The sequence below is a fragment of the Camelus bactrianus genome, chromosome X, assembly GCF_048773025.1.
Source record: "Camelus bactrianus isolate YW-2024 breed Bactrian camel chromosome X, ASM4877302v1, whole genome shotgun sequence".
Lineage (NCBI taxonomy): Eukaryota > Metazoa > Chordata > Mammalia > Artiodactyla > Camelidae > Camelus > Camelus bactrianus.
In genome coordinates, this window is record NC_133575.1 from 30,861,616 (window position 1) to 30,887,385 (window position 25,770).

The 25,770-nt window shown below is 47.5% G+C and overlaps 1 long non-coding RNA gene across 1 annotated transcript in view; it reads left to right on the forward strand.

Annotated features, from left to right (window-relative positions):
- Nucleotides 1-25,770, forward strand: part of LOC123615184 (uncharacterized) — a 309,115-nt gene that overhangs the window by 241,229 nt on the left and 42,116 nt on the right. Inside the window, exons 7-8 of the long non-coding RNA XR_012504665.1 lie at nucleotides 3,315-3,435; nucleotides 7,688-7,763. This is a non-coding gene — a long non-coding RNA (uncharacterized LOC123615184). The remainder of the gene's footprint in view (nucleotides 1-3,314; nucleotides 3,436-7,687; nucleotides 7,764-25,770) is intronic.

Here is a 25,770-nt window from a genome sequence, read left to right on the forward strand (position 1 = left end):
TGGAGAAACTCTGTTTAGCACCACCCTAGTAGACCACCCTGTGTCTTGTTAGCCAGAACTGCATTCACCTGGCCACTGTCAGCTGTGAGAGAGGCTAGGAAGCGAGCATCTTAGCTCGTCCAGCCTCTAAGGAGAGAGGCGAGAAGGGAAGGAAAAAAACTATTGCTGGAGAGGAAAATTGTAAGTTTTCAGATCCTCGGAGGACGTGCTAGTTTAGATCGTCTACTCTGAATGCAACATTTTATAGACAAGAAAAGAACTGAGTCCTGGAGTCCTGGGTGGAGGGAGTAACTTGCCTGCCCTGGTCCTGTCGTTGTGGCAGAGCTGGGGTTTGAACCAAGCCTTCCAGCTCTGGAGATCTTTCCACTCCCTCCATAATAGCCCTCTTAGGCTGCAGAAGGGTGTCTGGCTTGGAAAGCTGTTAAGAGAAAAAGAAAGAAAAGAAAAGAAGCTCCCGCATAACTAAGGTGGGATCTGTTGTCACAAGACCCAGAAAACTAAGCCCAGGCACTCGGACTTGCTCTGAGGGACAACGGGGAGCCATTGTAGAATCTTAAACAGGAGCGTGGCAATTTGAGTTGCTCGTAGGTAGATATTATATAAATATAAGGGGTTATTTCTCTGTTGATTACGGCTGCTGATTCAGCCAAGGGGAAATGGAGTTCTGGACAGGCTCGTACCTCCAGCGGTGACTGCAGGTGCTGTCGAGGGGAGGTGCAGGCCGCTGTCTGACATCCTCAAAAGGCCCCTGCTCTCCCGAGAACGGCTTGATGCTTATTGCTAATAACAAGGCTGGCAGCCGGCTGCAGCTTTCACTCAAAATTCTCCAGCTTTCAGTAATCAAAGCCAGGCCTGAGTTGTTCCTTGGCCCTAGACTGCAAAAGGAATTTCCTTTATTTTTGAACACGGAGAGAATAAAAAGAAGTACAAGTTGTTTTATAAGACAAGTGGGGCAGCAATTGGAAATAGGCATTTAGGCATCTCTTAGGGATTAACATCAGGACTCATTTAACGGCTTGGAGTGTTAATAAGGATGAGATGTATTTATTTTTCCCTGGGTTCTTTTTAGGAATCCCTGGGCAATGTTCTGGAATTGATCTACACTGGTTCAAATTTCACACATCCCCCCATTTTCCATGCTGATTCTCCCACCCCTCTTTTGATTGAGTTGTGCCTCCTTTTAACTTGGAGAGAAAACCTTATCCAGGGTGCACAACTGGGCATAATTGGTACCCAGAAATACTGTTCATTGGGTTGAGGCAGCTCAGCAAACAAAATGGCCTTTTTTTTTTTTTTAACCTAGGGAATCTGGTTTGAAAATTGGACATTAAGTTACACTTCTAATTGAAATGAATTTGATGGTTTCAGAACAGTCCCCAGTGATCCCAGCCCACATCATAAAAACCACCATAGGCAAATTGGCACGATTCAGCCTTGGCTCAAATAGGCTAGGGAGTAAAAGAAGATGTAAACTGAATTTGTGGTTGTTTTTATCTTCAAATAGACAGGTTAGGGGGAGCTTCCAGAGGAGAATTCTTGGGTCAGATTACACAATTTTCCTGACAGCCTGGGCGGCAGTGCAGTATAGTAGGAGAGCGCTAGGTTAAAAGTGGACCCTTGTCTCGGCCAGTTATTGATGTTGTATTCTTTGGTAAGTCATCAGATCTTTCCATGCATCAGTTTCCTCACCTGCAAAATGGGGATAATAGCATCGTGGCTCTTGGGTTGGTGTTGGGCTCAAGGAATGATACCTGAGCAGTTTGCCCAATGGACGGCGGCAACCCAGGGCTCCTGATGGACCAGTGTGCACTTTCCAGTCCACTAGCTGACACCAAAAGACAAGCTGCTTGTCTGCTCATGAAACTTGGCTATGAGGTTAGATAAGCTCAAAGCAAAGAGCAGTGACAAGACAAGGAGGGTACTCAAGGCTGGGCAGTCACTTCCATTGCTCTCGGCCCTGAACCACCTCATTGTCCACACCAGCTTTTTTTTTTTAATTGAAGTATAGTTGGTTTACAATGTTGTGTTAATTTCTGGTGCACAGCATAGTGATTCAGTTTTACATACATATATTCCTTTCCATATTCTTTTTCATTATAGGCTATTACAAGGTATTGAATACAGTTCCCTGTGCTATCCAGTAGGACCTTGCTGTTTATCTATTTTATATATAGTAGTGTGTGTCTGCAAATCCCAGCTTTTTATTTAGCTCAGGCACTTCCACTCAAGCAGCAACATACATGTATTCTGTACCTACTCTGAAGGATGCCAGCTCTTTAATGTGCACTCAATGCCAGGCACCCTGCTAGGAGATTGACGCTTACCAATTAGAATCCTCTCTACAACCATGTCAGGGAGATTTGGATGTGCAAATCTGGAATCAAAGAGTGATCTGGCCATGAGATCCGCATTTGGAAAGTCATCATCATGCCAAGGAGATTGGAAGCCTTGGGAGTTGGTGAGGAGGCATACAGGACGGTCCCCTCCCCTCTAGGCTACCTCCTATGTCCTCTTACTTCTCTGCTCTTGAAAGCTTCCAGAACCTTATTTCCTTCCAAGTCTTCTCAAGTGGAAATGACAGGGTGTGCTCAGGGCTTGCCCAGCCCTGCCTTTTCTGCCCTTGGGACTTCAAGTTCCTCACACTCCCCAGCCCCATCCTTAGCCTTGGCCTTCAACCTAAGTACGCTTGTCTGGTGAGTCTTTCCAGTAATCACTGTGTCCCCTGACTCTGACAAAAAGATGCCCCCTGAGCTGGGGATCAGCCCTGCAGAATAAGAAGGGGTGCCTGTCCCAGGACCACCCAGGGACTTGGGAAGCCTCCCCCTCCCCCTGCCTGGCTCTCAAAGACTCCCCATAAAACCCTCTGCCTGCTCCTGTCTCTGCCACAAGTCACAGAGATGCAGTAAAAGTGTGTTGACTGTATGAGGTCATTTTTATCATTTGGTGGCCCAATCAGCGTGTCTGTCACAAAGCCCATCTCTTCAATTTTAGCTTTCAGCATAGATGCAAACAAGCTGGCATTATTTTCCAGGTAAGTACTTGTCAAGGAAGAGTTCCTCCTAGAGACATTGCTTGCCACGGCGCAAAAAGTGTGGGGAGAGAGGCCCATCTTTCTTGCCAGTGTAAAGCGGGGTGACAGTCCCCACATCACCCGCCTTGCAACTAAGTTGATCTGAGGAATGAGGACAAGCCCTCAGCCCGACTGTGCTTTTGCCTTCCCAGGGAGACGGTGGGCTTAAACGCCATCACCCCATCCTGACCTGAGTCTTCTTTGGTGAATGGACTAATCCCTGTTCCTCTCATTTTTTTCTTAGGTACAACATTTTGCAGCAAAACATTCGATGTCTGCAGAGCTGGCCTTGGCTTAGGGACCACACACCCTCCGCTGGACTTGTTGCACTGCGGCCACGCCCACCACTCCCCTCTTCTAGGCAAGTGTTGCTCGTGGGGAATTTCCTCTCTCCTGTTGTGTCCTGTGGCTGGTGGGGGTGGGGCAATAATCAGAGGGCCTGCCCACTCCCTGTGGAAGCCAATGAGCACTCTCCTTCACTGCCCTAATCTATCAAAGGGCAGTCAGGCATCCTAATCTCCTGGGAGGACCTTGAATGGCGAGCAGGGTGACACAAAGCCAGAAGAGGACTTCGAGTAGATTCATTTGCCCCAGGAGTGGTGCCTGTCCCTCTAGAGTGCCTGCTGCCTGCCCATCTGGGTTCCTGACTAGATTTCCTGCCTTCCATCACTGCTCTAAGCCCCCAGTAGCATCCCATAACATCCCCTTCTGTGCAAGGTAACCAAGTCACTTTCTGTCACTTGTGACCACAAGATTTTGAATGGATACAGGCAGTTTCTGAAAGGGGCACTATGTTATCATTAATATCCAGCATCGCTGAAGAGGCAGGATTAATTAGTGTGAACCCTCTTACTTCACCTATCTTTGGGGCGGTCCACAGAGAATTTATCCCTGAGCCACTAATGAATTTTGCAACTGTCACAAAACAATGCAAATAAGTAAGACCCACATCTGCTGAACACCATCATGAGGTCAAACTGTGTGTAAATAAACGCTTGCATCAAGGAGAGGGTAAATCCTAAGGTGAGGAGTGACAGGGCTTTGTTTGCATAAACCCAGCAAGGTATTATGGGTAGGATATTAATTAAATCATGCTCCTGGGCCTCACGGAGGCCCAGCTGAACAGCTTCAGCTTGTTGACAAACCGAACGCAAGGCCCCCGGAGAGAGCACTAACATTTTGATGAACACGGTTTGTTGGGGGTGATGTTTCCTAACTAGCATTTTAATATCATTTTTGACGCTTTGTCTGAGCAACTGGAAAAGAACATTCAGATAAAAGAGAGGGGCAAATATCAGATGTCCAGAAGACGAAACTTCTATCTAATCTTGGTCTACTGGAATTGCTTCCTGGGAAGAATTTTTTGCTACCCTCAGTCTGCCCTAGGCCTCCCTGCACCCCTCCCCCCATCTTATCCCTCCTCCCCAGAGCACACACAGCTGGGAGAACGTCTCTGAAGACTGTTGACGCTGCCCCAGGTTTAGATGAAATTTGAATAACTCTGATAAACTGCCTGAGACCTTCAATCTGTCCTTTTGTTCTTCTTTCTCTTTTGAAGAAATTAACCTGATGATAGGTACCGTACTGCCTTCACAGAAAGGGCTTTTATTTTCAGATTGAAATAAAAGAACCCATCTCAGCTGGACTGGAAGGTGGTCATTGAAAGACTCTCCATGACCACCACATGTGCCCACTCTCTGAGAGGTGCTGACCGTGTACGTTCCAGCTCCTTGTAATTGACTAATGACCCCAGTCCATCCATCCCGACCATTCCCGTCTTCATTTGCACTACATGGCCTCTTTCAGCTCAAAATTTCATGCTTCGTTTGAGGATTATAAAGGCTCTTTTATGTGAGAATATGCAGACAAATATGAACTAATTAATGATCCCATTCTCCCCCGGGAGTGTGCAAGAGTCCTCTGACCCACCAGCTTCCCTGGCATTCTTTGACTTAGGCTGGTGTCCAGTATCAGAGGGGCCCCTGCTTCTGCCCACCACTCCCCTCACCACCCCCAGCCAGCAACTCTCAACCCTATTTCCTCCAAAATACATTAAGAATCTGTTCACTTCACACCATCTCTGCTTCCCGACTGGTGGCTTGCCTTGACTGTAAAACCAGACCCCAACTTCTTCTCTTGTCTCCTCCAATCGATTACCCAATTCTCTACCCCGCAGGTAGAGGGCAATTTCTAAGACCTAAATCTAGAAAGTCACTTTGTGTTGAAAGGCCTGTAGTGAACCTCTCAATGTGAACCCCTCCCTTCTATCCCCACCCTCCCCAACGTTGATCGTTTGGCTTCTCCAGCACACCAAGATCTCTCCTGCCTCAAAACCTTTGTTCCCTCTGCCAATATTTGGACCAGAAAGTGCCCAATTATGGCAGATCTCCTCCGTGAGCTTAAGTCTAAAGAATTATCCTAAGCCTCTGAATTTTAGGGTGGTTTGTTATGCAGCATTATTATGGCAACAGATAATGGATACGGCATCCATTATCCTTTCTTCTAATGGGAGTCCATGGATTCTATTTTGGAGATCACTCCTCCCCCAGTCTCCTTCACTATGACTGGTGGGGATGAGGTCACCCCCAGCTCCAGACACGGCCAATCAGAGCATTCCATCCCTCTAGCCAGAGGGACTGGGTCAGACTTGGTATGTGACTCAAGCTAGGTCAATGAGATATAATCCTGGAAACTTCCCTAGAAATAATTAGAAAGAAAAAAAAAAGTTTCCAACAGAGATTCTGAGCTCTTAAGTGAGAAGACTACAGCTACCACCAGAAAGAAAGAGCCTCCCTGAAAATCAGAGGGAAACAGCTGAAAGGAAAGGCACCAGAATCTGGTGACATCGAGTGCCTGGACCCAGCGACCCCTGATTGTCTCACCCTGGACTTCCCAATTTCATAAGCCTATGCATTCTTTGTTCTTAAACCATTTGACATGGTTTTCAAGTCACTCACGAATTCTTAACTTCTGACTTGTGTAAGTTCCCGCTGGCATCCAGTACAGACAGCCCTGACATCATGCCCCGGTCTTCAGTCATGAGTAACCTGACCAGGTCCTTGCCTGAACTTTCTCCTTCTTTCTCTAGTACTTCTCAGTCTGTGGCCTTATCTTTAGGGCCAGCCCTACTCCTTCCTCCTTTCTGGAAATCAAGTAACAGGTAACAGCTTCTTTCAGAAAATGGAAGTGGTCCCAACCACTTCATAGTTCTCCCGTGGGCAAGGGGAAGGCTGGCCAGGCAAAAGGCACGATCTAGACATGGCAGGGAAAAACAGGACAGATATTGTGTCCCACTGCTTTGGAAATCTGTTGGTTGCAAGGTCCCAAGAAAGAGGTCAAGTCCCGAGAGGCATCGCTGGATACGTTGTGCAATGTATGGAACCACTGAATGTTCGATCTGTTTGCAGCAAACATGACTATCTTTAGTTAAGCTTGGTGCCAGGTTTCTAATAACCGCTGTTTTCCAATGTGTCCCCTGACTCGTTAATCAAGCAAAGTTAATCTATTTTTATCACATGAAAAGTATGGTCCTGCATTTTAAGCAAGATAAATAAATGAATGAGTGATTTTTTTAAAAAGAAAGAAAGTACATACACACATACATACATACATACATACATACATACATACATACATACATACTGGCATTCAAGTGACTGTTTTTCTTTCAGAGAAGTCACCAGTGGAAGCTCTATACTCATTGTCATGACGCTGCCATTGCTCTCGGCATTTCTAGGACTCCTGCTTTGAAAGGCAACCCTCTTTAGGTTGTGTAAACTCTTGTATGGGCTTATAAGGCATGATATTAGTTTGAGATTTTTTAAAAACCTTCCTTTTCATCCTCCCCTCTCTTAGTGTTTGAGGACCATTCATACCTGATCTTTGTAACAGATTAATTGATGTTAGGAGGTGTCACTTAAGCCACCAGAGATTGCTTTGTGCCTTCCAGACAGAAGTTGAGGTTAGCCCAGCTGGCATTCTTCTGCCGGTGCCTTCATCCGTTTGGACTGCTAGAATGGAATGCTATGAACAGGGTGAATTATAGACCACAGACATTAATTTCTCACAGTTCTTGGGGCTGGACATCCAAGATCAAGGCGATGGCAGATTCAGTGTCTGGTGAGGACCTGCTTCCTACTTCACAGGTGATCGTCTTCTTGCTGTGTCCTCACTTGGTAGAAGGGGTGAGGGAGCTGTCTGGGGCTTCCCAAGACAGCAAATGCTTCTCCCCTTCCTCAGGGCCATAATGGCAGATGGGATGCTGGGAGAGACACTGACATTATAGGTCTAAAGATATGTAATCTACTACACAAGTTTCCAAATAAGTTATTGACCTTGTTACAGAGTCACAGTGTGATGGGCACCATCAAAGGAGGATACCCACACCATGGTGGGCAGAGGAGAAAGACCATGGCTGCGTGATTTTGTGTGCAGGGGGTTCTAGATGTAATTGATACATTGTACAACAAGAGAGTGCGGGGATAGAAGCCCAGACCTACAAAATGTCCTCATCTTATTGCCCAACTAAGATGTATTTATAATATTTTCTCCACACGCAGAGGGAATATTCTGCTCACTTTTCATTCCATATGCTAAATTCTCTTCACCTGCAGGAAGCCCAAATATGTGGAGGCCCCTCCCTTGGATGAAATCTGCCGTGATTTTCTTTCCGGACAACAAGTTCATCCTCACCGTGAGTTGTACTTTCACATTTATAAGGATGCGAATTTACCCATAAGCAAACTCATTTGCATAGCCTCATTCATGTTCTTTATCATTATAATTGCTAATAACACTGTGTTTTAGAATTGGCGAGAAGCTTTAACATCCATGTAGTAGATGCTTATGGGTGTGTCTGTCCAGTCCCCATTCTCTAAAATTCGCCCACCTCATGCACAGAGTTTGCTTTCAACATGCTCGGCAGCCATGTTTTTTCCTACATGACTCCAGTGTCCTGACCATAACTGCCTGGGACAAGGGCAAACACATGCTCAAAACTGAGCCAGGTTCTCTCTCTTCGAAATATAAATGGAGACATTCAGAAACTGGAAGTTAGTTGTTGTTAAGTTGCATTAATGACAGAGTTCTGGTGGGAAGTTTTATGGTAGAGGAGGCCGTGAGTTCTGGTGTCCACACCATTGCTGGGGAACCAACCTGGTGGCCCTCAATGGCTACCCAGAGTGTTGGTGTGCATTCTCCTCTCCTATGATCCATACTGATGATAGATATGACCATCAAGCCCATGGATTGGCAAATGGCCTGTCATAATTTGGGTTCCCCTACCAGCAGATCCTGAGACAAGGATTTGAATGTAAGTGGTTTATTTGGGAAAGACAAATAAGAGAATGAGGAAGTATATTAGTTAGGGCTCTCTAGAAAGCTGAGCCAGCCAGTAGGGGGTGTGTGTGTGTGTGTGTGTGTGTGTGCAGTGATCAGGGCGGGATTTAAAGAATTGGCTCACCCAATTTCCGGGGCTGGCAAGTCTGAAATCTGTAGGGCATGCTGGCAGGAGGCCCAGGAAAGAGCTGATGTTACAGTTTGAGTCTGAAGGCCATACAGATGTAGAACTCTGTATTGCTCTGGGGGAGGTCAGCCTTTTTTTTTTTCTCTCTTAAGGACTTCAACTGATTGGAGGCCTGTTCATACTCTGGAGGGTAATCTGCTTTACTCAAAGTCTACTGATTTAACTACTAATCACATCTAAAGTATACCTTCACACCAACACCTAGACTGGTGTTTGACCAAAAACTGGGTACCATGACCTTGCCAAGTTGACACATAAAATTAACCATCAGTGGAAGTGAAACTAGGAAAGGAAGGCAGCCAGTAAAGGGTATGTTATCAAGCCAGTTATCACTACGTGCAAGAGGAGCATAATACCATTAGGGAACCCTGGAAGACAATGTAGAAATTACATCTTAGAGTTCATCTATCTGAGGGGTGAGGGAGCTGGGGTATTTATCCACTAAGTCCCAGCTGTCCTGATTGGTTCATGACTGCTCTGGGGAGTGAGGCAGCAGAAAGACAGAGAAACAGGGGAAGGAGGAAATGCCATAATTAGAATGAATTCCTGAGGTCGGTAATGTAGGAAATTGGAGGCTGGATTCCACCAGGACCCCCAAGAAACGTAGGATTCCTCTTAGAATTGTCTGCTGGGAACACGGGAGGCTGGGGTTTTATTCTCCATTAGTTGAGTTGAGCATCTGCCCTCAGTAGAGTTCTTTCCTCTACATCTCTGGGCTTTGCTTCCAGGCTGAGTGAGTTCCCAGGCCTATATGAAGGCCTTGAGGCAGAAAAAAAATGGAGAGAGGCATGCTGCATATTTGAGATGAGACACGATTTCAGGATGTGAACTCAGACAGATTGACCCATCACTGCTGGGGCAGATGTCAGAAGTGCTCCGAGGAGGTGGGACTTGGAGCACCCAAAACATCTGCTATGGTGTGGAAAGAGCCTAATCCTTGTAACCAACCACTCAGATGGCCAGCATGAGAAAGGCAAATCTCTCAAGTGTTGGTGAAGATGTAAGGAGAGGGACGCTCTCAGGCACAGCTGGTGGCTGTGTAAACTGCGGTAGCTTTTCTGAGAAGGAATCTGATTGGCTTAGTACAATGGAATTGGCATATGCACTGTGACCCCCTCCCCCAGGTGCAGAGCTCAGAGGAATTGTCCCATGCACAGGTTCAGAAGGACATCTTTATAAGGAGGCTCACTATTGAGCTGTTGTTGGGGACAACTTGGAGGAAAGTTGGACACAACCTGGCGTCCATCCTTAAGGGAATGGCTAAGGAAAGGATGGCCATGATGAAGTACCACGCAGCAGTAAGAAGCAGCATTCAAAACCCATACATAGCAGCAGCGAGAGGTCTCCACGACTCATAACACGATACTGGTCATGTAAACTAAAAACCCGCTCATAAAAACACCTGGCCTATTTGACCCAGCCGCATGCATGCATAAAGGTGCCTACCAAGCACGGATCAGAGAAGGATGCCTGGAGAGGGAGGGGAATGAAAGTGAGGATTGGAGACGATGCGGGGAGAGAAGGAGGGACTGAGACACAAGCAGGGACTCCCATGGTCCAGGGTTCATTATGTGCTATGAACCAAGGAGGAGGATTAACCAGCATCCTGTACCTGAAGGTCTAAATATATTTTTTTTAAGTAAATAAGGTGCCTGAAACACAGTAGGTGTTCGTAAATAGTCACTAAGAATGTGGCTGCAGGGATAACAGCAATTTTCCACAAAGTTGAAAGCCTCACATCTCCCCTAGAAACTAGAAGGCAAAAAAAGGAATGGCTTTCTCCACCCTGTGCCTCATATCTGGGGGGTTAGTTATTGGGTCATTGGGCCCCCAAGGGGGTTTGTCAATTTGGATGGGAAAAAATCATATAATTTTTTTCACTAACCTCTGATTGCAGTTCAGCAAGTGCCCAGTTATATTAATAGTATCTATGAGTTTATCACCAAGAGAAATCATAGATATTTTTCTATCACGTGATATAGTTGTTGCAGGTATCTTGAAATATGTTCAGCACTACTTGGAAATTATGGTCGTTATTAGACCTGCCACTAGATCATATTTAATGCATTAATAAATGTGCATTTATCACCTCTCTGGGTTTTTAAAAATATTTTTATAACTGCATTTCAATGTAATTGGTTTTCTTTTTGATTTGCTGTATTTTATTTTCTGTACTTAAAGCTGTTATTCTGAGAAAAGGTCTGTAGGCGTCACCAGATGTCAAAGGGGCCCACAGCATAGCAAAGGGTAAGACTTTGTCAATAGGCTTTATCATTGCCCCCTTAAGTCAGAAGATGCGTGAGAAAATTCACAATTAGGACTTTCTGTTGCCCCATCCTCACTTGGCAAGAATGAGTTAAACGGTGATTCCAGCACTGTGGTGTCATCCAGCTGGTTGCTGCCTCTCAGGCCTGCAGGGACTGGGAAGGAGAGAGCAAAGGGGAGGAGGGAGGAGGGAGGGAAAAGGGAAAAAGAAAGAGATGGGAAAGTAATTTCTCTGGCTTCTTCCCATCACTGAATTGAACTTTACTTTTAATAAAATTATTATTAAATAGAAATGGCATGCTCATTATTTTGCACTTAGGTGATTTTCAGAGACATGGACCTAGTAATTATTTGCGCTGGGGCAGGCCGACAGGTTCTAGTTTTCCGAATGCACTTATACAGCATCTTTCGTTCTAGGCATAGCCTTTCCCCGGGCTACGGAGAGGTGTAGACAGTCTCCATTGTCTTATTCCCTCTGCCCGCCTGGAACCAACAGGTGCCCTTAATACGGCCCAGCGTTCTCGAAGTGGTCATAGAGAACCTCACTCTGCATGGAGAAAGATCTCATGCCCGTAATTACAATATTTACATCGGAGGACACCCCAGACAGAGGCACTCTCTTCTTTGTACAGAACACAGCTATTCAGACCTGAGCTAAGTTGAGGTTCTCCCTGAGGCAGACCCTGAGTACAGGATTCAAGCAGAACTAGCTTATTTGGGAAGTGCAGGAAACCTTGGTGGAGACATGGGGCAGCAAGGCAAGGAGGGAAAGGCAGCCAGTAATGAGGACATTATTAATCCAGCCACTACAGTGAGTAACTGGATCTCAATACCCTGGAGTCACTCTGGGAAAGGCGTAGAACACACATCTCAGAGTTTTCCCACCCAAGAGGCAAGGGAGCCGGGGCATTTGTATGCCAACTCCCAGAGTCAGTGGTTGAGAGCCGCTCCTGGGGGATGTTACTCTTCAGTTCTTCCAGCTTGTACAGACAACGTGTCTTTTTGCAGTTTGGAAAGAACTCTTAGGCACAGAGCTGCAGACACTGGCTCCTGGGGGGAAGGGGGCCCATGGAATTGTGCAGGTGGGTGGGGAGATGGTGGGGCACTGATCGTGCCTGCGGCAGGCGCAGCTCTTGCAAGCCGTCTGCTGCTCCTCAAGGTCACAGTCTCTCCGCCTCAGCTTCCCCATCTCTGCAAGAGGCAAGGGTTCTCCCACGGTTGCAAACTAGAGGCCTATGAACCAAATGAGGTTCTTGGGTGTGTTTTGTTTGGCCCACATGGCTTTTCAAATTTTCATAATTGAGCCAACTTAAAATGAGGAGGTTTCCCATGAAAACATGGCCTTTTATTCTCTCCAGAAAAAATCTATGTGGGGACACTAGACCCCCAAATCAATGATCCACAATACCATAAAGCTCCGGGAATCTAGACTTTTCTCTTTTCTACCCAGAGTCAAATGGTTAAAGGGAAAACTTTTGCAGCTTGCCGGTAACTTCTCTCCTATCCCCTTTTCTGAAAGTGTTTTGGGTATGTTTTGGTTTGTTTGATTTGTAAAGGAAAATGCAACTCCCTGCCTTTTTACGGAGTTGGAGGGGTGGGTGGGAATTGGGTTAAAACCCCAGGTAGCCTCAGCCTGCCCACCCTGCCGGGGGCTGAGAGCTGGGAGGTTTTAGCGTCAGCTGACAGGCCGGCTGCTTGAAGGGAAGGCCCTGCCATCTGTTCCCCAAGACGGCAAGGGAGCCATCTTCCTCCCTCCACACCTGCCCCGAACTCAGGCCCAGGGACATTTTATAACCCAAGAACAGCTCTGGTCTGAGCCAAACGTAGGACCCCCAATACCTCCATTCTTTGCCACATTCTCCTTCAGCTCCTCATATATGAGATGAATCAGCTGCTTCCAGCTCAAAGCATCTCTCTTCAGCTGCTGGGTCCCATCCAACCCCCAGAGGCCACCAACTGTGCCCATCAACAGAAGTGGAAGTCGAGGGCTCTCATCCCATCGCTGCTCTGCTCTGGGAGTCGGCAACTGATGACACGGGCTGGCCCCTGATTGCCGATCTAGATGGCGCTTTAAAACATCCCATCCCTGGTGATCCCCTCCAACGCAGCTGTGATTAGTCTAGTCTCCGAGGCCTTGGAGAACCTCAGTGATGGAATAATAATGGGGAAGCCGATCTAACAGCGTGGAAAGTCTGAATCCGGGGGTCTTTTTGAAAACGCGATGTTTTCTTCGTTCCACGTGAATGCAATAAGGACTAACTGGATGGTCAAGAAGCAGCTATGACTTAATGAATGGATACGAATCATCGCCGAGGTCACTTTCTTTTTTTAAGAACAGAAATGGGTACTATTAAAATGATTTTTGCATCCTTAGAAGCAATTTGAATTCTTGACTGAGCTGGGAGTTGCCTTTCCAAATGCAACTGAGAACGCATGTTTCAGGCTCTAGCTGTGTGACCTTAGGCAAGTCTTAACCTCTCTGTGCCTCAAGAGCATCACCTATAAGATGGAGAAACTAAGACCTTCCTCACAGGGTTGCTTTGAAGATTAAATGAGACATCCATATAAAGCACTCCAGTCCCTCATTCAGAGTCAGAACTCAGCAAGTGTTATACATTATTGTTGTATTATTATGAATGATTTTTCTCCCCAAGGATAGTGCCAAGATTAATGTCCATTCTGGTTCTGCATGACGAAGAAATAAATACAAATTTCGGAATAGTGGGGTCTGAGTTGATGAGCTCTTACCAGCATCTTTCTCCTCACCCCCCACCCCCACGGGCCCCAAGAATTTGTGTATTCAGCTGGCCTCTCTGCTCATTCACAGGTGGAGGTGAAACATCAGAATCCAATTTTTTTTCACCTTCTGAAATTATGAGCCTCCCTTCCCGTTGCGTTGGTAGCATCAATGCACAGCGGACACGTGGGGTGATGGCTGTTGCTGGGTTACTCCTTGTAAGTTCAAACAGTTCCACATGCTGAATGACAACATATTTGCCGTGACCTGGGTAAATTCAACCAATGCTTCCTGCCTAGGCAGACTTCGATGTGATGCGGTACATCTGCTTCTGATGAACGGAATGCCTCACTCAGTAAAGCAGGAAATAAAAACGTAGTGCTACCTCGCCATTCGGCTTCTCTCCCTCCCTCCCTGCTTCCATCCTCCTTTCCTTCCTTCCTCCTCCCCTCCCTCCCTCCCTCCTTCCTTCTCTCTCTTCCCTCTTTTCTTCTTTCTTATCTATCTTTCTTTCTTCATTTTCCCTGTCATTTTTTTTTTTTTCCGAAGAAGAGAAACACCAGTGCCAAACTGCTCTGTGTTCCTGGCTTCAGACCCTGTGCTCCGTGTGTACACAGTCTGAGTCCTGTGTCCAAACATAAGACAGAAATGTGATCAGGGCCCGGTAGAGGAAGGGATTTGACAGGCCATCTGCATCCCAAATCTCCAGGATGCAAAGGTAAAGTCAGGCTCTTTTCTTAAAGGTTAAATTGCACATTTTAATTGCCTCACGTGGAGGCCACTCTGAGCCGGGGCTCCCACAGTCCGCTTGGCAGCCATCCCAGCTCTCTGAGGTTTCCCTCGGAGCGCCTCCCTCCCCTGTCCAGCTCCATGAGAAATGGGGCAACCACCACCACAAATACCAAGGAGCTGAACAATAAATGAGTCTGCAGCGCTAGGCGGATCGCATTTTAGCTCCTCATGCTTGTTCCAGCTCCTGTCTCTGGGCAACAAAGCACTCTAAGACCCGGTGGCTTAAAACAACAATTGTCACTGTCTCTTGGTTTCCGTGAGTTGACTGGACTCAGCGGGATGGTCCTCACTTGGAGTCTCTCAAGCCCTCAAATCCAGATAGTAGCTGGGGCTGAAGTCTTCCAGGACCTCAGCTGGGCTGGACATCCAAGATGGCACGCTCACGGCGCTGGTGATTGACAGGAGCTCAGACTGTCTACCCGAGCACCTCCAGGTGACCTCTCCAGGTGGCTTGGGATTCTCTCAGCATCGTGACTGAGTTCCAAGAATGTCTTGAGCAGGAGTGCCAGAAGCTGAACGTTTCAAAGACGCTTTCCAATGGAGAAGCATTCCAAAGGAGTCAGGTAGAAGCTGTGTGGCCTTTGATAACCCAGCCTAGAGATCTCATAGCACCACTCTCTTGGTAATCGATCGGCCAATGCAGTCCCAGAGCCCACGCAGATTCAGGAGAGGAGGACACAGACTCTACCTCTCAATGGAAGAAGTGCCAAAGAATTGGGGGAACATATTTTAAAACGGCTACAGCATTAAAAACAACAACTCTGCTCATTTTCCTCAACTTAAAGATCCTGATTGTGCTGGACTCTAAAACACCAGCCTGTCTCTTTGCTCCTAATGCCCAAAGCATCTGGGCAGGACAGTAGAAGATTTGAAGAGAAGAATGAAGGGTACATTTTAGTTCTTATGTTTCAGTTGTCCTTTTAGGGCGTAGGTGACAAACCAGAAGTCTCCAATATGCGTGTAGCCTGCAATGGGTCTAAAACATTGATCCGATATTTTAAAGGTTGGAGATTTCACATAAAACTAGGCATTTTCAGCATCTCTTATAAAGTCAGATCCAAGCTAAATGGTGGCTGCCGCCTCCAGACAGTGCTGACGTACACCAGTTAGCCACAGTACCCACCCATTTTCATGGCCCCCACTACTAAGAGTGGAGATCAGTACCCCTTTATCTCTGCACCTGCACTGTTTTTTTCCTCCTTGCTTTTGTTTTTGCTTTAGTTAGAAAAACATTTTATCTTTGTACCATGTCTTTATCAAAAGTGAGAATAAAACACTAGACCAGGAGGACCACATATCCAACACAAATGGGAAAAGGGATTTTTAACAGGCATAGGAAAATGTCCTGTGTTATTTTTAATACGCACCAAAGAGGATGATGTTGATTGTTCTCATTCCCGTCCCTCTCTCCCACCTTCCCTTCCTCTCTCTTTCCTTCCCTCTCATCTTCCCTCCCTCCTTGTCTCCCTCCTCCCCTCTTCCCCCTTTCCTCTCCCTCTCTCCCTCTCTTTTTTTCTCTTTCTTTCAACAGTTAGCAGGAGATGGGGAGACATGATCAATTCTTGTTAATTACACTGAATTGATTTCATTTTTAGTCTTTTGCTATTACTTGAGTTAAAACAGTTTTTCTCTCTCCTGCTGTTTGTCTTTGACATGACAGCCAACAAAATAAACATTTGGGAACCTCAAAACACTATCTTCGGTATAATAGACACATCAAAAGGCCTCCTGCAGAAGCCTAAAGTGGTCTCCCATATAATGTGGGTGGTCTGCTCTCCCCAGGGAGAGGCCCCTTGCCAGCCTGGCCCTGGGCCTTTGCGGCTGTGTTTATGTTCCAGGCCCAGAAAGGTAGCTACTCCAGACCCTCCGATCTATTGTTCAAAGTGCAGCAAACTACGAGACAGTGGCCAAGCCGTTTCTTTTGACTGACAACTCTGTCGGGTCCACGTTTGGGGTTCAACACTTGGCTACAGAGTCCTTGGTCTGAGAGAGGCCTGTCGCCTCTCCACGCTTGGCTTGGGGCTTTTCTGTTCCATCCACGTTTTCTAGCTCTCTTTTGATTAATTCCAGAAGTCTGTTTTCTTCTCTCTTTCTCTCTCTCTCTCGCCCAGAAGCTTGAGGACAACCTTCTCTGTCCCTTGTTTCCAGTTCTCCCTGGCATTTGGCCCAGGTTCTTCTACTGCAGATGACAAGTGCGTGCATCCCTTTACCATAGACAACAGTCGTCAGAGCATCCCTCCTGACTGTATCTGAGAAGTCCCTTGAGAGGGGGCCTCAGAACATCCAAGTCCGAAATAGTCCTAAGCAGAACAAGGGAGGGGAGGAGCTAGAAGAGGGTCCTGATTACTACGTGGACCCCACTGGAGGACACTCAATGGCCCAGGTCTTTGTCTGTGGGACAGCCACCCACTCTGGCTGATGGCGGAGCCCTGTGAGTCCCTGTGTAGACTCCTAGGTAGAGGAGCCAAGGTGGGGAGAGGAGGAGGCTTCACTTGTCTCTATGTCAAGAAAACAAATGTCTGTACAAGACATTTCCCCTCAAGAATGTCCTGATGTTTGAAGGCAGCATTTTCCCAAATCATTTCCTCAGGGGAAACCAGTCAGCTCTCCCAGGAAGGAAACTATGCCTAGTCCTGAGCGCGGTGTGCTACTTTGACTCATGGGGGAGATGTTCCTGTTTAGTAATGAAACTGATTTTACGCATGTGCGTACGTGCACAGGTCTGCGTGCGTGTGCATGCCTGCAGGTCTGCATCTGCGAGTGGGCACGTGTATGTGTATGAGTGATTGTGCCTGTGTGTGCGATGAGTGTGTCAGTCTGTGTGTGCTTATGTTCACGTGTGTGTGCCCATGTGGACTCGTGCATCACAAAAGATCACAGAGAAGCCTAAAGGGCTCCCCGCTGAGCCTTCACAGGTGTCTACTTCCATCTCAGTGTCTGCTTCCCTGAGGATCTGAACTGATAGGCTTAGCCATCAAGGCTCAGCTCAAGCCTCACTTCCTGGAGGTACAAAGGACCCACCTTTGTCCACGCTTCACGCCTTCTCTGGAGCCCTTGTAACCACCTCACCCAGAGCCCTTCTATCCTGCTCGACTCATCCATTTCCTGTCCATCTCACCCAACAGCTGAGTTCCTCACAGGGAAGAAACTGTCCTATTAATCTCTGAATCCACAGTACATGGTAAAATACCGGGTAACTCATAGACACATAAGGTTTGTTGAGTGACTGAATGAATAGGGTAGGACGTCAGGCTGAAGAACCTATGGATGTGGAGCTTGGAGAATGTAAACATGGGAGAAATTCTTCGGAACGAAGAAAAGAAAAAAAAACATTGAAAGGGTTAATTTCCATACTGTTCATGAACTTCAAAAACCTGAATTCTAGGGCTTGAGCATAATTCTAAAGTTTAATGACCCCAGATACATGAAACTCAGTCTACTATTGCCAATCCTTTTCGTCTTTTTTTAAAATATATTTTTATTGAAGTATAGTCAGTTTACAATGTTGTGTCAATTTCTGGTGTACAGCACGGTACTTCAGTCATATAGGAACATACATATATTTGTTTTCATATTCTTTTTCACCAGAAATTACTACAAGATATTGAATATGGTTCACTGTGCTATACAGTTTGAACTTGTTTATTACATATATTAGTATCTGCCAAAAAAAAAAAGACCTTTTCGTCTTTTAATGAAGACATAGCTCTTATTTTAGAATAAAAGTTGCTGGGAAAATAGGCCCCTCTTTAGAGCAATTGGGTCCCCAATTCTCCTGGAATTCAGAGGACCACCAGTGTAAGCAATGATTGCTTGATTTCAGAAAACGGAAGCCTCCCAGAGCTAGCCAAAAAAAGGGCTTCAGATAAGGAAGCTGGGGTAGTTCAGAGACCCCAGGGCACACAGCACAGGCAGGTCTTAGGAGAAACGACAGCTAAAAGCTGGGAGGTTAGGAGCCGGGGTCAGGGCCCCCTCGTCCCCCAGGCCACACACTTCTGCCCGGCAGACCCTCCTTCCACATAAGACCAGCTGTTCATCACTTCCCAGATCAAGCATTCAACTGAGGAAACCAACTACAACTCCATGGGTCCTGAGGCCAAAGTGTTGAGAAGGGGCCGAGCTTGGGCCAACTGTCCATGCCGGCTGGCTCTCAGCTATGGTCGGTCCCAGGGTGTGGGCTCAGAGCCACGAGCAGGGCTCAGGGGAAGACACGGGCCTGCAATGCAGTCACCCCCTCATCCCTGCCTCGCAGCCACGGAGCAGCCTGGAGAGGCAGAAAGGATGCCTCATTGTCCTCATCTCAGAGATGACGAGGTGAAGGGCACCAGGTTTAAACTTTGTTTTCCTCCAGAGTGTATCACTCCATACCCCCGGTAACTTCATCACCACCCCACAGCCTGCCCCTAGACTTTAATGTAATATTCAGGAGCCCTTACTCCCTGGCATTCAGCAAAGCCAAGAGCTCTAAAAAAATACTGCATTTAACATTTGAGGGCGAATTTTTCTGTAATTCCCTCATAATACCAAAAATCATTCAAAGCCACTTCACTGTCAGAAAAGAGATACCGACGCATACACTTAGATCATTTAAGCCAAATGCCTTTTTAACAACATCTCTCAATTAAATATGCAGCAGAGATAATATTAAGTCTGAAGCATTTCATCCAGTTTAAAAAAAAAAAATCTGAAGTGAAAGAATCCAAAATGTGGAATATCAGAAATTAGAATGAAAGTACCACAGCATCTGACGCTCGTCCAAAGGGCAGAACCGCAGGTCAAAGCTGCATCTCTCCGGATTTGTTGGCATTTAACTAGATGCAAAATGTCAGTCCAGAAAATGGCTTGTTCAGTGCAAATATTAACAAGAGCGGAGGGTGTCAGTGTGTAAATGGAGCTTCAGCCAAGCAGGGCCTTTCTGACTCAGCCCCTAAAGTCACTCTGAAGCAACCGGGGAACTTTCTTGTTGTTTATTTTCACCCTCTTTACTGGAGGTAAAGCTGCTGGGCGTTTGTTTCATGGGAGAAAAGGAGGGCTGGTGCGGGAACCACTACGCGAGATGGTTTTGTTTGCCTGTAGTGAGGTCAGTTTATGTTATCCTAGTGTGTCCTAGCCTCCCCTACCCAACCTTGCCCTAACCTTATCCGAGTCCTCCTACCCGAGTCTACCCTCTCCTACCCAATTTTCTCCTATTTTACACTATTCTATTCTACTGTAATGTGTCTTCTGCACACATTCAGAGGAGACTGGCACTTAGCAACATTAATTTTATCAAGACCAGGAAGAAGAAAGAAGAGTAAGAAAATATTTTCCTTTTTTTCCTCCGCACCACACTAAGGAGGTTTCAGCGGTCGCTCAAAGCTGCACATTTCGCTTTCCATCCTTCCTCTCCTCTGCGCAGAGTATCCTCAGAAAGTTTTTCCTACTGGCGCCTTCCCCAGCTCACTGCACTTGCTGTCTTGCTCTGAAAAGGGAAGGTCGCGTGTGAGTCTGATTTGGTGACAGGTGGAAAGCTTAGAAAAGCCTTGATTTGAGGGACACGGAGGCGTGATGTCTGCCCGCCCTCCTCTGAGGTGGCGTTCTGGGGAATCCACCGCTGGCGGCAGTCAGCTTCTCCACCTGGCAGCCCGAGAAACCGGATGCTCTCGGCCCCCCGAGAATGGATTGGCTCACTCGCCCAGCTCAACAGAGACTTACGTCTACAAACCGGGATGACTAATCAGACTAATGCAGTGTGATGCCAAACATTCCCGCCAGCCTGACGATCACATTCTCTGCTTATGAGCAAATGATACGGGCAGCCACATTACTTGACTGTGGCTTGCTGTTTAGAATGAAGTCTGGCTTAATTGGAGCATTAAAGGAATTGTTGAAGCGATATTAGATGGTTCATTCACCAGGTTGCTGGTAAAGCTGATGAGCTAGCCTCGGGAAGCAGGTAGGACCAGAGGGCAGCTGGGGAACCAGACCCAGGCCGGAGAGAACACCAGCTGGTCCTGCCAACACATGACACACACTCCATTCCTTGGCTCGCTGGTATCTGCCGGAAACTGGATGTCGCAGCCACCATGGCTGCTGCCAGAAAGAAGTCTCCACTGTCTTCTGGCTCCAGATTCAAATCTATGGCAAGTGGATCTGACTGGCCAAGCCTCAGTGCACATGGCCAACCACGAGGAATGTTGGAAAGGCATGTGACTTAGTTTGGGTTTCCACAGAGGAAAATCCTGAGATGAGGATTTGAGTGCAAGTATTTTCCTGGGGAGTGAGCCCAGGAAGCACCAGGAGGGAAGTGATGGGTTGAGATAGGAAAAGGGAAGTGTCTGCTGTGGGCCACTGATGTTCAGTCGTCTCGGGAACCTCTGGGCGGCAGTATAGACCCTCTTGGAGTTGTCCCACCTGAGGGGTGAGGAAACTGGAGTTTTAATCCATCAGGTCCCATCTGTTGTTGGTTGAGTGTGACCTTAACCCTCCGGGGGATGTCAATTTCCCTGTCCTTCCAGTGTACCCTGTACGGAGAGTCACACGTGCTTACACTGGCACCCTCAGGAGCCATGAGTCCCGAGGGCATCTGTCGCAGGGAGTGCCCCGCATATTTAGCTGCTCCAAGTGACAGTGGGGGGCTCTGCCTCCTGCCTAGATTTAGACAAAGGGTTCTGATGCCGGGCAACCAAAAAATATGACAACATTCCCTACACGTGGACGCCTTTTGCTTTATCTGCCAAACTCCTTCCTCCTGTGCCTCTGTCAACTGTCCCCTCAAAGCTGGTGGTTCCCAGGGGACTGACCACTTTTTGTTCTGGTCACTGGGTACTGCTAATTGGTTCAGAGTGGTGCCTGACCCAAGACAGGCCAAATTAGAACTCTTCTCTGGGGTTCTCCAAGCTAGAGAGGAGTCAGTTTTTCTCAAAAAAAGAGCAAAAAACAAAAAGCAAAAAATCCATCTTAAGCCTGGAAAATTCAGAAGCTCTGAATGGGAACATAAGAGAGAGTAACACATTCATGGGGAGTCTGAGGCACGCGCAAAGGAAGGCATCTCAGTGGCATTCAAGTCTCCAATACGGAGACCTGGTGGTTTCCATTTTTCCTACCTTTTTACTTTCCAGGGATCCTGTGACCCAACACATTGTCCTTTTTGCCTAAGCCTGCGACCCAAAGAATCCTGATGAATATGTTGAGGGTAGAAATGGAAGGAGGTAGTGGGATGGTTGCTGCAGGTTGAGGTACCCGGGAAGCAGACCCCGAGAGGAGTGGGCATAAGACAAGCCAAAATTTATGGAGGAGAGCTGTTGGCGTGAACGCCAGTGAGGGAGTGAGGGAAGCCGGAAGGAACTCAGGCTGTGATGCGCACAACTGAGAAGCCTCAGCCAACGCCTGGGGGGCTCAGGAGCTGAGATGGCCTTTCAGAGTTGTCCCATTTGGGGTGAGGGCCCTGGGCCTGTGTACCCCTAGATGTCAGCCATTGGATGCAGGGGGAGTCGACCTGGGAAAAGGCAGCTCTCTGCAGCTGAGCCCATCCCTGCAGAGGCAGACAGATGAGGCCTTCCTGCCAGCAGCTCTCTCTCAGCAGCTTGGGGAGTCAGTCCTGGGGTCCTCCAGAGGAATGTGGGTGGCATATCACAGCATCCATTACAGTGACTTTAAGAAACATCTCTCAGAGAAGCCGAAACGAGGGCGCCCTCCTAGCAGAGAGGACACCTTGCCTAGTTAGTCGTAACTGGTTACTGAAGGCTCTATGTTTCGTATTCGGCAAGCAACATCCTCTTTTATGCCTCTCTGAGATTAGAAATGCAGCCCTATTTTACAGACGGGAAACGGGAGTTTGGAGAGTTAAGAGGCGGGGCTTCACACCACAGATAACAAATCACACCCATTCTATGCACATCGGACCAGTTTAACTCTGAGGGTAGCCCTCTAGCCACTATTTGGTGGAGCGGAGGGAGTTTCACAATGGCCTCTATGTATGCACCGCCCCCCCTCCAACCCTGATTGTTACCATTCTGCCTGTAGAGAATCCTGAGGCCTCAGGGACACCCTCACACACTGCAGTGTAATTGTCATTGGCCCGCCTCTCTCCCCTCCAGGCTGGGTCCCTGCAGACCCCGTGGTGTACCGCAGCTCCTTCACCCAGGGGTGTTCAAGATCTGTTTCTTGGATGAAGATTAACCAGCCCTCTCTAGTGCTCGGCTCAGGTGAATCCATTGTCCCGGCTGGAAGGAAAATCATGCCAGGCTTCCATCTGTTTTTAAATGATAGAAGGGCATTCCTACTCTTTGGGGAGAAACTGCAAAGATTGAATGAAATGTTTCTGCAGTGGAGGCTACGGGTGATCTGTTGACATGGTCTAAAGGGTTGTAGGGTTGGTTAATGTCTTTCTGTTTTTGTACTTTGTACCGACTCAGCAAATTGGTATGAATTTAGGCTACTGATACAGACCTTGGAAATCATGTGGTTCCTGCAGGTTTAAGAAATGAAAGAACTTGCAAGGAGCCCTAACAGAGTCTGAGCTTGTGATCTCTGTCATCAGAGCCCCAGGTACCCAGACTGTTTTAACAGGAATAATGACATCTACCTTGGACGAAGGTCTGGTGATCCCTTGAGATAAGGCATGTGCAGCGTTGTAGCACATGGTTGGGTGGGTGGAGATGCCCATTCACACATGAGTTCAGTCTGTCCAGAACCCCAGAGAGCCAGAAAGAGGGCTCCCTAGCATGGGACAGGCTGGGTCCGGGCCACTGGTGAACTGCACTGAACGGGGCAGGCACTAGGTGCTGGAACCAGCTATAAAAAGGGATAGAAAGGTCCCCTGAGCTCTGACAGTGGTGACATACAGCCAAGGTCTCACGGATGGGGGAGTCTTAAGAGGTTCCAGGGTTGTGATGGGCTGTGGGGTTCTGTGCCATCAAGTTTTGAGAGACTCTAGGCCAAGCTGGTATGGCTACAGATGGGCAGTGGTGTTTCAGGGAAGGCTCCAGTGGGCTGCTGGCCTGGACTGACCCCTGATCCCAACCCTGAGGAAAGGCTAGGCCTTCAGGTCAGAAATCAGGAGCCCCAGTCATGGAGTAGAAAGCTATGGAGGCGAGAAGCCATGGATGCCATTAGACCCCCAGGCCTGGAACACTGTCTCGTTTTAGTCAGAGCCCAGCCTTTTCCCTGCCCTCCCCAAAAGTCTGTGTCCTTTTGATTCTGTCCCATCCCTGCCCAAGCCCGGGGGGGCGGGGGGGGAGGCCTGGTCCTCTTTGCCTTCATCTTTCCCAAGCAGGACCGGCTCTTCCTGTGACCTCCACCAACAATGAAACACCACAGTCATTAGCATAAGGACGCGAAAGTTCACGGATTTCCATTCCGCTCAGGTATGAGTAGGAGATTCTCCACGGAACGGCAGGCTTCTCCTCAGTTACACATGTGGTTTTCATTTCTCTGGAAAAAAAAAAAAAGACTCCAGGTGCTGTTCTCTAAAATCTCAGCCCCACCCCCGCCTTGGCAGGCTCCCAACTGCCCCAGTCTGTAGGCGGGCCAGTGCTGGGGCCGACAGCTTCCAGCATCTTCCACAGTCAGAGCAACAAATATGAAAGATTGTTATGCACACTGGCTTTTCTTCTGTCAAAACCACTCAGAGATTTGTCCTCTGCACTTCTCAGGGTTATATCTCCTCCTCTCTTTGCCTGTGGCTGTGATGAACAATAGTGGAACAATATTTTCAGGTTTCTTCCCCTTGTAATTTAAGGATCCTCACCCTAAAATCACAGGAAACGTGTCTCAGAGGCCTCCAGGGCTGTGCCCTGGGTCCCAGTGTCTGAGCCACCCAGACGTCACAACATCACCTCATTGGGGGTTTTTGTTCTTGTGTTTTGCTTTAGCCATTTTTTCTAAAGGAAACAGATACTACATCTTTTTTCCTCTGGGAGACTCTCTTGGGAGGGAAAGGAAACCCTGGGAATATGCAGATGTATCCTGAAACTGAAAACATATTGTGGAAAGAAAATTATAATAGTAAGATGGCTCTTGAAGTATCTATGTGAGGAAATACTGTCTGAATGAAAAAGCAAGCTATCTGGGCAGTTAGGCTCACCCAGTGATGAAGAAGCAGTAACTTGCTACCTGGGGGGGTTATGCAGAAGTTCTTATGGGAACAGCTTCTGCAGCCAGGTGGCCGGCTGGGCTTGGGATCCCAGCTCAGCTACTTACCTGTCATGTGACTTGGAGCGAGTTCCTTAATCTCTCCCAGCCTCAGTTTCCCCCTCCATCAAATGTGGCTAGTATACTGCTTCAGAGGTCATTCTGAGATTTTTAAAAACATTTTATTTATTTATTTTTATTTTTTGTGGGGAGGGGGTAATTAAGTTTGTTTGTTTGTTTGTTTGTTTTTTAATGGAGGTACTGGGGATAGAACCCAGGACCTAATGCCTGCTAAGCACACACTCTACCACTGAGCTATACCCTCCCCCTATGAGACTTAAATGAGTCACATTTGTACAGTTCTTGCTATAGTGCCTGGTACAGAGTAAGCACCAAGTGTTTGTGAAATAAAACTTCAGAAAGAGGGCTACCCTGAGCGCATCATGTGTGCCAACACCCAGGACACACTGGGCATGCAGGAAGCACTCATCTTTCTCCTTATTGCTTTGTCCTCACTCACTTCACCCCACCTCCCTTTTCTCTATGCTCTTACCTCCATACTAATGCCCTCTCCTGCTGACTTTTATTTATCCACTTCCTTTGTTTAAAAGGGAAAATGAAAAAAAAAAAGGAAAAGTCTAATTCTAGGAACCACAGCAAGAGGAGTTGCCTTTTAATGGCCAAGAAAAGATAAAGTCAAAGGAATGAATCTCTAAGTGTAGAATTTGTGGTTGCAGATGAGGGGACTGCTTGGTGAGGCAGAGGTGGCAGGGCTGAGAAGGTCAGGAGGGGAAGACAGAGGATCAATCTGAAATTCCTCCAGGCAGGCAGCTGCCTCCTGGACCTGCCAGAAATGCCAGCCCCTACTGGGTACAAGGAAACATACTTCCCCTAGGTCACTCCCATTCCGAATGGAAACCCACGCATGTCCTGGACCAGTTCTTCCAATTATGAAAAAGGCCCCCAAACATCCCCTGATTGGCATACCACAAAAGCCGCATCCCCGCGATAATGATGATGATAATAGCGCTGGTAATAGCCGCGATGCAGCTGTTACTCAGCCTCATGCATCCTCAGAGCCTCCTGGGGATTGGCGGTATGCTAAGAATAGTCCTAGCACCAGCATTCGAGAACAATCGGCTGACCCAAGTGAGCCTTACAAGGTGGGATCCCTCTTGCTGAGTGGGCTGCCAGGTGTGAGGGGAAGGATTTGCTGCAAAAGCTGAGTCCAAGAGGAGCCTTGGCTGTGGGTTCTGGCTGGGAGACCCC